Raw genomic sequence first — 12,668 nt, 5'->3', positions numbered from 1 at the left:
CTCAACCCCAATAACAAAACAAAACATTGTGGATGCTGGAAACCTGAAATATGAACAGAAAATGCCAGAGATACTCAGCAGGTCTGGCAGCATCTGTGGAGACAGAAACAGAGTTGACATACTGAGTCCAATATGACACTTTTTAAAAAATCCTGCAGAAGAGTCATTTTAGACTTGAAATGTTAACTCTGTTTCTGTCTCCACAGACACTGCCAGATCTGCTGAGTTTCTACAACATTTTCTGCTCTTAACCCTATGCCAACCTCTGCAGCTTTGCCTTGGAAATCTTTTGGTTATCTTGTGTCATCAGTAGCTACAGGTGAGGTGCCAGAAGGCTACAGGTTGGTTAACATGGTGCTAAGGAAAAGCCAGGCTACTGTAGACCAGAGTGCCTGACGTTAGTGTCAGAGATAATGGGAACTGCAGATGCTGGAGATTCCAAGATGATAAAATGTGAGGCTGGATGAACACAGCAGGCCAAGCAGCATCTCAGGAGCACAAAAGCTGACGTTTCGGGCCTAGACCCTTCATCAGAGAGGGGGATGGGGGGAGGGAACTGGAATAAATAGGGAGAGAGGGGGAGGCGGACCGAAGATGGAGAGCAAAGAAGATAGGTGGAGAGGGTGTAGGTGGGGAGGTAGGGAGGGGATAGGTCAGTCAAGGGAAGACGGACAGGTCAAGGAGGTGGGATGAGGTTAGTAGGTAGCTGGGGGTGCGGCTGGGGGTGGGAGGAAGGGATGGGTGAGAGGAAGAACCGGTTAGGGAGGCAGAGACAGGTTGGACTGGTTTTGGGATGCAGTGGGTGGGGGGGAAGAGCTGGGCTGGTTGTGTGGTGCAGTGGGGGGAGGGGATGAACTGGGCTGGTTTAGGGATGCAGTGGGGGAAGGGGAGATTTTGAAACTGGTGAAGTCCACATTGATACCATATGGCTGCAGGGTTCCCAGGCGGAATATGAGTTGCTGTTCCTGCAACCTTCGGGTGGCATCATTGTGGCAGTGCAGGAGGCCCATGATGGACATGTCATCAAGAGAATGGGAGGGGGAGTGGAAATGGTTTGCGACTGGGAGGTGCAGTTGTTTGTTGCGAACTGAGCGGAGGTGTTCTGCAAAGCGGTCCCCAAGCCTCCGCTTGGTTTCCCCAATGTAGAGAAAGCCGCACCGGGTACAGTGGATGCAGTATACCACATTGGCAGATGTGCAGGTGAACCTCTGCTTAATGTGGAATGTCATCTTGGGGCCTGGGATGGGGGTGAGGGAGGAGGTGTGGGGACAAGTGTAGCATTTCCTGCGGTTGCAGGGGAAGGTGCCGGGTGTGGTGGGGTTGGAGGGCAGTGTGGAGCGAACAAGGGAGTCACGGAGAGAGTGGTCTCTCCGGAAAGCAGACAGGGGTGGGGATGGAAAAATGTCTTGGGTGGTGGGGTCGGATTGTAAATGGCGGAAGTGTCGGAGGATAATGCGTTGTATCCGGAGGTTGGTAGGGTGGTGTGTGAGAACGAGGGGGATCCTCTTGGGGCGGTTGTGGCGGGGGCGGGGTGTGAGGGATGTGTCGCGGGATATGCGGGAGACGCGGTCAAGGGCGTTCTCAATCACCGTGGGGGGGAAGTTGCGGTCCTTAAAGAACTTGGACATCTGGGATGTGCGGGAGTGGAATGTCTTATCGTGGGAGCAGATGCGGCGGAGGCGGAGGAATTGGGAATAGGGGATGGAGTTTTTGCAGGAGGGTGGGTGGGAGGAGGTGTATTCTAGGTAGCTGTGGGAGTCGGTGGGCTTGAAATGGACATCAGTTACAAGCTGGTTGCCTGAGATGGAGACTGAGAGGTCCAGGAAGGTGAGGGATGTGTTGGAGATGGCCCAGGTGAACTGAAGGTTGGGGTGGAAGGTGTTGGTGAAGTGGATGAACTGTTCGAGCTCCTCTGGGGAGCAAGAGGCGGCGCCGATACAGTCATCAATGTACCGGAGGAAGAGGTGGGGTTTGGGGCCTGTGTAGGTGCGGAAGATGGACTGTTCCACGTAACCTACAAAGAGGCAGGCATAGCTGGGGCCCATGCGGGTGCCCATGGCCACCCCCTTAGTCTGTAGGAAGTGGGAGGAGTCAAAAGAGAAGTTGTTGAGTGTGAGGACGAGTTCCGCTAGGCGGATGAGAGTGTCGGTGGAGGGGGCCTGGTCGGGCCTGCGGGACAGGAAGAAGCGGAGGGCCTTGAGGCCATCTCCATGCGGAATGCAGGTGTACAGGGACTGGACGTCCATGGTGAATATGAGGTGTTGGGGGCCAGGGAATTGGAAGTCCTGGAGGAGGTGGAGGGCGTGGGTGGTGTCACGGACATAGGTGGGGAGTTCCTGGACCAAAGGGGAGAAAATGGAGTCCAGATAGGTGGAGATGAGTTCGGTGGGGCAGGAGCAGGCTGAGACGATGGGTCGACCAGGGCAGGCAGGTTTGTGGATTTTGGGAAGGAGATAGAAACGGGCTGTGCGGGGTTGGGGAACAATGAGGTTGGAGGCTGTGGGTGGGAGGTCCCCTGAGGTGATGAGGTCATGACCTCATCACCTCAGGGGACCTCCCACCCACAGCCTCCAACCTCATTGTTCCCCAACCCCGCACAGCCCGTTTCTATCTCCTTCCCAAAATCCACAAACCTGCCTGCCCTGGTCGACCCATCGTCTCAGCCTGCTCCTGCCCCACCGAACTCATCTCCACCTATCTGGACTCCATTTTCTCCCCTTTGGTCCAGGAACTCCCCACCTATGTCCGTGACACCACCCACGCCCTCCACCTCCTCCAGGACTTCCAATTCCCTGGCCCCCAACACCTCATATTCACCATGGACGTCCAGTCCCTGTACACCTGCATTCCGCATGGAGATGGCCTCAAGGCCCTCCGCTTCTTCCTGTCCCGCAGGCCCGACCAGGCCCCCTCCACCGACACTCTCATCCGCCTAGCGGAACTCGTCCTCACACTCAACAACTTCTCTTTTGACTCCTCCCACTTCCTACAGACTAAGGGGGTGGCCATGGGCACCCGCATGGGCCCCAGCTATGCCTGCCTCTTTGTAGGTTACGTGGAACAGTCCATCTTCCGCACCTACACAGGCCCCAAACCCCACCTCTTCCTCCGGTACATTGATGACTGTATCGGCGCCGCCTCTTGCTCCCCAGAGGAGCTCGAACAGTTCATCCACTTCACCAACACCTTCCACCCCAACCTTCAGTTCACCTGGGCCATCTCCAACACATCCCTCACCTTCCTGGACCTCTCAGTCTCCATCTCAGGCAACCAGCTTGTAACTGATGTCCATTTCAAGCCCACCAACTCCCACAGCTACCTAGAATACACCTCCTCCCACCCACCCTCCTGCAAAAACTCCATCCCCTATTCCCAATTCCTCCGCCTCCGCCGCATCTGCTCCCACGATAAGACATTCCACTCCCGCACATCCCAGATGTCCAAGTTCTTTAAGGACCGCAACTTCCCCCCCACGGTGATTGAGAACGCCCTTGACCGCGTCTCCCGCATATCCCGCGACACATCCCTCACACCCCGCCCCCGCCACAACCGCCCCAAGAGGATCCCCCTCGTTCTCACACACCACCCTACCAACCTCCGGATACAACGCATTATCCTCCGACACTTCCGCCATTTACAATCCGACCCCACCACCCAAGACATTTTTCCATCCCCACCCCTGTCTGCTTTCCGGAGAGACCACTCTCTCCGTGACTCCCTTGTTCGCTCCACACTGCCCTCCAACCCCACCACACCCGGCACCTTCCCCTGCAACCGCAGGAAATGCTACACTTGTCCCCACACCTCCTCCCTCACCCCCATCCCAGGCCCCAAGATGACATTCCACATTAAGCAGAGGTTCACCTGCACATCTGCCAATGTGGTATACTGCATCCACTGTACCCGGTGCGGCTTTCTCTACATTGGGGAAACCAAGCGGAGGCTTGGGGACCGCTTTGCAGAACACCTCCGCTCAGTTCGCAACAAACAAGTGCACCTCCCAGTCGCAAACCATTTCCACTCCCCCTCCCATTCTCTTGATGACATGTCCATCATGGGCCTCCTGCACTGCCACAATGATGCCACCCGAAGGTTGCAGGAACAGCAACTCATATTCCGCCTGGGAACCCTGCAGCCATATGGTATCAATGTGGACTTCACCAGTTTCAAAATCTCCCCTTCCCCCACTGCATCCCTAAACCAGCCCAGTTCATCCCCTCCCCCCACTGCACCACACAACCAGCCCAGCTCTTCCCCCCCACCCACTGCATCCCAAAACCAGTCCAACCTGTCTCTGCCTCCCTAACCGGTTCTTCCTCTCACCCATCCCTTCCTCCCACCCCCAGCCGCACCCCCAGCTACCTACTAACCTCATCCCACCTCCTTGACCTGTCCGTCTTCCCTGGACTGACCTATCCCCTCCCTACCTCCCCACCTACACCCTCTCCACCTATCTTCTTTGCTCTCCATCTTCGGTCCGCCTCCCCCTCTCTCCCTATTTATTCCAGTTCCCTCCCCCCATCCCCCTCTCTGATGAAGGGTCTAGGCCCGAAACGTCAGCTTTTGTGCTCCTGAGATGCTGCTTGGCCTGCTGTGTTCATCCAGCCTCACATTTTATCATCTGCCTGACGTTAGTGTTAGGAGCTTATTGAAAGGGATTCTGAGGGACATGATTTACATGTATTTGGAAAGGCAAGGACTGATGAAAAGTGCTCAATGTGGCTTTGTGCATGGGAAATCGTATCTCACTAACTTGATTGAGTTTTTTAAAGAAATTATGAAGAAGACTAATGAAGGCAGAGTGGTAGATGCTCTTTATATGGATTTCAGAAAGGTGTTCAACATGGTTCCACATTGCACACTGGTTAGCAAGGTTAGATCACATGCAATACAGAGAGAGCTAACCATTTGGATACAAAATTGGCTCGAAGGTAGAAGACAGAGGGTGGTGATGGAGGGCTGCTTTTCGAACTGGAGGCCTGTGACCAGCAACATGCCACAAGGATCAATGCAGGGTCCACTGCTCTTTGCCACTTATATAAATGATTTGGATGTGAATATAGGAGGTGCGATTAATAAATTTGAGATTTTACCAAAATTGAAGGCACAGTGAACAGCAAAGAAGGCTACCTCAAAGTACAACGGAATCTTGGTCAGATGTGTGAATGGCCTAAGGAGTGGTAAATGGAATTCCATTTCGATAAAAGTGAGGTGTTCCATTTTGGTAAGACAAATCAGGGCAGGACTTGAACACTTAATAGTAAATGTCTGCATGTGTTGCTGAATAAAAAGACCTGGTGTGCAGATTTATTGTTCCTTGAAAGTAGGATCACAGATATACAGGGTAGAGAAGAAGGTGTTTGGTATGCATGCCTTTATTGGTCAGTGCATTGAGTAGAGGAGTTAGGAGATTATGTTGTGCCTGTACGGGACATTGGTTTGGCCACTTTTTGAATACTGTGTTCAATTCGAGGCCCCCTGCTGTAGGAATGATGTTATGAAACTTGAAAGGGAATGAAGGGTTTAGAGAGGTATGGGCCAAATGTTGGAAGATGGGACTAGGTTAATTTCGGGTACCTGGTCATTATGGACAAGTTAAAACAAAGTGTCTGTTTCTGTGCTGTACAATTCTATGACTCTATTTGGTTTTGGTCTTCTATGCAATTCATTACTTTCCAATTCACAGTCTTTAGCTATCGCAGGCCTACCCCGTGAAACTCCCTCCAACCTACACTTTTCTCTTACCTTTCAAAGTCTCCCTAAACCACACATCTTTTTATCAAACCTCGCGTGCTTTTCTTTTTCCAATGCAAGCTATCCAGCTCATTAGCAAAAACTCAGCCATTAGAGTGAGCATTTAAAATGTGTAGTTTACGAAGCCATTATGGGCCTGTGATAGGTAAATTTTGTAGAACACATTGAAAAAATTACCCAGTACAATAGATAAAGGGAATGTGATATATATCCACTATACCAGTTTCAAGGCAAAGATCAATTGATGGGTCAAAGAATCTTGTTTAAAAAAATCAAGATAACCAAAACATTGGAAATATAGCAGCATGGGCAGAAGAACGGCTGGATAGGAATCAAAGAAATGTAGTAAATCAGTGATTCTCAAACTGGAATAAACATTAGAAATGATTTTCTCTCAGTCATTGAAGCTATATCCACATTTGTTCTCATTTAACATTAAAGATTTGGACTTTGAAAGAAGCACAGTTTAAAATTCACTCGAGTGTGAATTATTGAGGTCAGAAGTCACATAGCACCAAGTTATAGTCAAACAGGTTTATTTGAAATCACAAGCTTTTGGAGCACTGTTCTTTCTTCAGGTGGCGAAGAGAAGCACATAGTAAATTAATGAGCTTGACAGCTGCTGGGCAGGCCTGTTTTTAAAAAAATCTTTAGGATGACATCAAAATAACTTGGGACAAATTTTCCCTTTATGGTGTCTGAACATGTCATCATCATTCGGTTCTATGCACACCTTTCAGACAGTTTGTTTTTCAAATCTTTGTTTTTCCCTCTTGTATACAACACTAAGATCATTAACTTGTATCTGAGACTCCTAGAAAGTATCTCATACATTAATTTACCTCAATACCATCATCATTCTTTAGCAACAATAGTCTGTTCTCCTTTCTCCTTTGCACTTACACAGCACCCAACATTAGCACTCTCATGGCATTTCCATGATCTAGTTTTCTATGGAATGGTACACTTTTCAATCTGTGGTAACCATACTGATGGAGGTAGCACATCTCCTGTAACGTCTTCTTGTTCTATTCCTACAGGAACACTCAGGATTCTCAAATTCAACATTAGCCCCTCTATTTCCTCATTTACAGTTTGTATGTTGATAATAATCCGCAAGTGTTCAGAGCAGCTGCACTCAGATGTTGAAAACAACCCAATGTGCGTTTACACTGCCATACTTGATATCAATCTCAAATTGAAACATTCTTGATGTTAAACTTCCTCCAGTTGATTATTGGAAAAATGGAAGAAATTTGATTTGTTCAATCTCTTTTCAAAATCTGCACCTTTACACCTCGTTTCATACGCCTACTAGATTCTCACTCAGACTGGCCTGGTGCCCTTCTAACTTGAGCTGAACTACAAACCTTATTATTTATCCATCACTGTGACCGTAATTTGCAGAGAATCAGCTACATCCACTTCTATCTCACTTCCCCATCAATAAAATGACTGCATTTCCATTATTTCCTATGTCCTCTCTATTACCTTCAACCTTAACTGAGATCCAATTAATTCAAAACTGCATAATTCATATTTGTGCTGGACTAAATCATACATTTACAAATTATTTTGTGAACTCCCTAACTTGACCTTTTCAATATTCTCCTTCCTTTCCAACCTAAGCTATGACATTCAGCCTATTATGTCAAACTGCTTGTGCAGTCACCCTCTCTCCAATATATTTATGCTTGCCAGATATTTTAGCTATCTCAACTCTCCTGGAACTGCAACACCGTTTTCTGAGCCTTGAATGCCACCTTACAATCTATCTTTTCAACAATAATTTTGGCCAGTTCCCCTAACATTTTCTTTACTAATGGTCACCAATTTCTGAGAAGCTTCTCAATGCTTTGACACTAAAGAAACTATAAATATGTAATTGTGGTTGCTTTACCTGTAAAAATCACTTCTAATTTTACAGATGCAGTTATGATGAGAGGAATATTAGTGGGTAAAGAGCACAGGAAGGTCTGTCGGCTATCTGATGAAAAACTTTCTACTCTATAAGATGACGACAGGCTGTGAACAATTCAGTCATTCTGAAGCAAGTATAGTATAATGGTTTGCAAAAAGCTGGAAGTTAATCAGTTGTGGCAAGTTGCTTGTAGTAGCAAATTCTTCATGGTGAGATGAGCACAGTAATCAATTTATTTCATTTAAAATACATTTATGGATAATTTCTAAACAGACACAGAGATATCAGTCTGCAGACTGATAGTGTTATCTACCAACCTTCGATTGGCACAGTAGAAAAAGATAAGCCCTGAAGTTCTTTCAAAAAGGCACAATTATTACACAAGAAGGAATATGCAACTGTGTTAGAAATTTCTGTGGTTCAGATTTCAGATGCATCTGGTCAACATGGCATATGACGGATGACATCAATTGTTTTTGAGTTATAACTCACTGGAAGATACCATTTCACTATGAGATACAATGGAGATTGAATGCAGCATTGTATAGTCGGACTGTAGTATTTTTGCACAGATAGCTTTTATTGAAGGAGTTGGTCATCTATCCACTGTAACTAATGTTAGAGTTCCATTTTGACTAAAATTGCCAATTTATTAACATACTGAAAATGTATAATGAAAAATGCAATAACTGCCTTTCATGAAAGGAATTGAATGGTGAATTCCCCGAAGCAGTCCCTGTCCAAGTTCACAGGTCCTGAACAATATCCAGGCGAGGGCTGAGAAGGATCAAGCAACATTGACACCTTGCAGCTGCTGGGCAATGACTATTTCCAACAAGAAAGCATCTAACCATCATCCCTTGACACTCAACAGCATTACTATCACTGAATCCTCCAGTATTAACATCCTGGGAATTACCATTGACCAGAAACTGACTGAACTAATCATATAAATAACGTGACTACCGAGTGGGGCAGAGGTTAGGAATCCTGCAAACAGTAACTCACCTCTTGGCTTCCCAGTGTACGCCTGCCATTTTTAAGGCACAAGTCAGGAGTGTGATGGAATATTCCCTACGTGTCTGGATAGAGCATCTCCAACAACATTCCAGAAGCTTGAAGCCATCCAAGGAAAAGCATGACTGGCAGCTCATCAACAAATCTCCACTCCCTGCAGCGCTCACACTCAGTAGCAGCAGTGTGTACCACCTTACAATGCACTGCAGAAGTTCACCAAGACGCCTTCCAAAGTCATGGTCACTTCTGTCTAGAAGGTTAAGAGTAAACATATCCATGGAGCCACACCCACTTTAAGACCCTTAGGAAATCACAAATTAATCTCCTCACAGAGCTTGTTGAGTATGAGTTCCCTCGATATAGGCAATAACCTGCCCAACTGGAACTCATCACTTGAGCCCTTTATAAAGCAGACCCAGGTCAAGGTGATTTTGGTGGTGGGAAGGTTGCTCAGTTATGTGTGATAACACTTCTTCTTATAGAAAAAGATAAAGCAGACACTTTGGGGGCCCTTATGACACAGTATTCTAAATGCTGGGCTGTGGAGACATGGGTTCAAGTCCCCCTTGCTTCTGAGATGTGCAATAATATTTCTGAATGACTTGATTAAGAAATCAAAATAAAGAAAATCCAGAAGGTTCTTGTGAAACAATGGTAATGCCCTTACCTCTGGGACAGGAGATCCAGGTTCAAGTCCTACTTGGTCCAGAGGTGTGTCATAATATCTGTGAAACAGTTGATTTCAGATCCAGGAATGGTTATTGAGGTGCAGTGATGATGCTCTTACCTCTGAGCCACAAATTCTGTGTTCAAGTCCCACCTTCAGAGGTTGGTAATATCTCTAAACAGGTCAATTAGGCAAATACACAAAGCAGACCCAGTGGATATAAAAGTGAATACATATATAGAGCAGACCCAGGGATTGGTCTGCAGCACTGTCTGTCCTGGGCTGGAACTAGCCTACGTACACCACAGATAATGGCTGTATTTTGGTGTTTAGCAATGAATGATGTTCCATTCAGGTCAGGCTTCCTGACTCATTACACATGGAAACACTATCATCTGCATGTTCCTCTCCAAGCCACTCACCATCTTGACTTGGACATATATCAGTGTTTTGTCAGTATCACTGGGTCAAAATCCTGGAACTGCTTCCCTAATGACATTGTGGGTTTACCAACAAATTCTGAAGGGCAATTTGGGATGGACAATAACTGCTTGCCCAGCCAGTGATACTTGCACCTAATGATTGATTTTATTTTTACATTTAAATTAGGTTTAACATTTTTACAACATATATATCAAGTCATAAATTAGTAACGTTTGATCAATACTGCCGGAGAAAGGTTCATTACATATATTTTTAACATCAAAAGTGCCAACTTGATCTTAACATTTCAAAAGTACATTTAGTAACATTGAAAATCATCTAATGGCGATGTTGTGGTACAGTAGTAAGTTTCCTAACATAATTTTAGAAAGTATTCTAAATCTACCCCCTTATCCAAAAATTCCAAATAACTTTTATAACCATCTCAAAGATTTACAAAAGAGTTAACAGTTAGAATAAAAGGAAAAAAATTGTCAGGTGGAGGCAGATAAAAGAAGTAGAAATAGATCATTTAGCCCTTTCAGTCTGTTCTGCCAATCAATAAGATCAGAGCTGGTCTGAATACATATGCACTTGCTTAGTAATCATTCACTCCGTTGCTTTTTAAAAATCTATCTACCTTGACCTTAACTTCTAAAAAATAAAAATTGATCATGCAATCTGGTCTTCGCTAGTCCGGTCAGAATTTATCATCTATATTAACTGCACTGGAGAAGGTGGTGTTGAGTTGCCTTCTTGAAATGCTTCAGCCCTTACAGCAAGTAATTATCCACATTGTGGTTTGGAAAGGTGTTTCAGGATTTTGACAGTAAAGGAATGACAATATAGTTTCAAATCAGAGATAATGGGAACTGCAGATGCTGGAGAATCCAAGATAACAAAGTGTGAAGCTGGATGAACACAGCAGGTCAAGCAGCATCTCAGGAGCACAAAAGCTGACGTTTTGGGCCTAGACCCTTCATCAGAGACATCTCTCTGATGAAGGGTCTCGGCCCGAAACGTCAGCTTTTGTGCTCCTGAGATGCTGCTTGGCCTGCTGCGTTCATCCAGCTTCACACTTTGTTATCATAGTTTCAAATCAAAATAGTATTTGACTTGGAGGGGATCTGAGATGACTTGTCTTCAATAAACACCCCAGTCTTCTTTCATGCTGGATATGACTTCAACAGGTGAAGAGTTTTTTCCCCTTGTTCCCATTAAGCCTAACTTCTCGAAACTCTGTTTAGTCAATTGTTGCCTTGTTGCCAGTGGCAATCACATTTTTTAAAAAATCAAAGGCTCCCTGTCCACAGCCTTTTGAGGCAGAGATTCCAAAGACGCATAACACTCTGTGAGAAAGTCTTTCTCCTCATCCCTGCCTTAAATGGAACCATCCCAAAATCTACGGAATTTTGGAAAATAAAACCAATGCATACACTATCTCAGTAGCTGTGGGTTTTAAGACTATAGGATGAAGTAAACAGAACCCAGATATTTTTCAGTGAGCAACACTGAGAACCTATTTAGTGCCACTTCCCTGGTTGTAATTTTCACAAGTTTCTCCCTCCCTCTATACCTTGATTTACAGCTATTCCTGAGATGTTACTTGTATTATAACATGAAGACCAATATAGAAAGCTGTTTAATTTATCCACCAACTCTCTGCTTTCCATTAGTAATTCCCCAGACTTTCTAAAGGTGCTCAGTTGACTTTGAAGATCACGTCAGTGATCATTTTGTTAACCCTTCTTAAATATCTGTTGTCATGATCTGAGCTGATGTTATTACTGACAAGTCAAACTGAAATCTGGCTAGGTAGCTCACACATTTTATTTCAATAAGGTGGCCTTTCACTGAAACACACATTGCTGCAGGTTTGGGTTTAACACTAAAACTGTATTGTATTATGTTAAATAAATGAGGATGAACTATAATAAGTCAAACTATTTACTTGTAACACAAGTTTAAGATTTGAAACACATGGTAAAATACCAGCAAGGCTCCCTTTGTTGTACTTACACCAGAAAGAATTCCCTTTTCTGTGACTTCTATAAGACTTAAATTAACTGTGGTATCGATTCCCTGTCTTGATAATCCACTGTCCTTTTCTTTGAGTCTTAGTACAACTGAACCTAAACTTTCTCAGTTTCAAATGACCCCTAAGGTTTTAATCAACCACTTCCATGTGGAACTTTAAAACTAAGTTCCTTAAAGTAAGGTGTCATGTTTCTTAGCATTTCGAAACCATTTCCTGCCTTCAGGAGGAACTGTCTTACATATCTTACTTCAGTGAAGACTTCTGTAAACCACAACTAAAAAATAAAAAGTTTCTTCAAGCTACTGATGCTCCCCAAGTCAAAATTTATAAAAAATACAAGTCTAGATTCTTATAATCCATAAATATTCACTCTGTTCTCTCATAAATGTCACCCAAAACACCAAAACACCATTACCTTCCTTAAAGACTTGCTCTCCTACGTATTTTAAATTAAATCATGATGTCTACAGAATGCTTACATGTTAATGATTAAACCACTTCATAGACACAGACTAAACCTACACTCTACTAGTTCAATTCCAAAATTAAATCCTTTTAAAATCACATACCTTGTATTACACTGGAGAAATTTTGATATTAGATTTTATACTTCCAGTTAGTTTCTTTCGTGCATTTTAAATGTTCCCTCTTTAATAATCTTTTTTGTCAATTGTTGCTTCTTTTTAAAATATTTTATCCAATCACATGAGCTGCCACCTCTTTATGAAATTATATATGGTATGGTTTTACTTTAAGTTTGATATTATCATTGTCTGACTTTGATTTTTTTAGTTCATTTCAGATTATTAAACCTCCGCTTGGAATTTTTCTCTGACTGGAATGTACCT

Source organism: Stegostoma tigrinum, chromosome 19 (assembly GCF_030684315.1).
Source record: "Stegostoma tigrinum isolate sSteTig4 chromosome 19, sSteTig4.hap1, whole genome shotgun sequence".
NCBI lineage: Eukaryota > Metazoa > Chordata > Chondrichthyes > Orectolobiformes > Stegostomatidae > Stegostoma > Stegostoma tigrinum.
Note: the sequence above shows the minus strand (reverse complement) of the source record.